This window comes from Lithobates pipiens, unplaced genomic scaffold (genome assembly GCF_037356315.1).
Source record: "Lithobates pipiens isolate NorthernLeopardFrog02 unplaced genomic scaffold, aLitPip1_a1.2 Scaffold_19, whole genome shotgun sequence".
Taxonomy (NCBI): Eukaryota; Metazoa; Chordata; class Amphibia; order Anura; family Ranidae; genus Lithobates; species Lithobates pipiens.
In genome coordinates this window covers 598,768,834-598,769,681 of record NW_027507764.1, presented here as the reverse complement: position 1 = coordinate 598,769,681, position 848 = coordinate 598,768,834, and positions in this window count along the sequence as shown.

Genomic DNA, 848 nt, shown 5'->3' with positions numbered 1-848 from the left:
TTCATATTAACGGCCATGGGAGGGGGGGCAACTTCATATTAATGGCCATGGGGGGGGCTACTTCATATTAATGGCCATGGGGGGGGCTACTTCATATTAATGGCCATGGGGGGGGGGGGGCCTACGGTCTTGGAATGGAACGTCCAATAAGCTCACACGGGTGTGATGGTTTGAGGGTCACGGACTTTGGACTGTGTCGAGTAAAAGTCACAAATGTGGAGAGGTCCTGGGTGGGAATTGTCCGAATGAAGCTGCAGAAGGGTCCTGACTAATGATATGCAATGGGGCTTTGTCAATATGGCCGCCATCAATAATTAAAGCTGAACTCCAGGGATCCTGCCCACCCCGGACCCTCATCTCCGGCTCCCTAGGGTCAAGTACTACATCATGACATTCTTCCAAATAAATTCTTACTTTTTAGAGTCATTATTGGTTTTCTCTTGTGATGTCATCAACTCCTTCATTAGTTTCCTGTACCTGGGCTCTGTGGGGGGGGGCGCTGTGGAGGGCTCCGTGGGGGGTGCTGTGGAGGGCTCCGTGGGGGGGGGCGGCGCTGTGGAGGGCTCCGTGGGGGGTGCTGTGGAGGGCTCAGTGGGGGGGGGGGGGCACGCTGTGGAGGGCTCCGTGGGGGGGGGGTGCTGTGGAGGGCACCGTGGGGGGGGGGGGGGGCGCTGTGGAGGGCTCGGGGGCGGGAGGGGCGCTGTGGAGGGCTCCGGGGGCACTGTGGAGGGCTCCATGGAGGGGGGCGCTGTGAAGGGCTCTGTGGGGGAGCGTTGTGGGGGGGGGGGGGGGGGGGCGCTGTGGAGGGCTCCATGAGGGGGGAGCGTTGTGGGGGGGGGGGGGGCGCT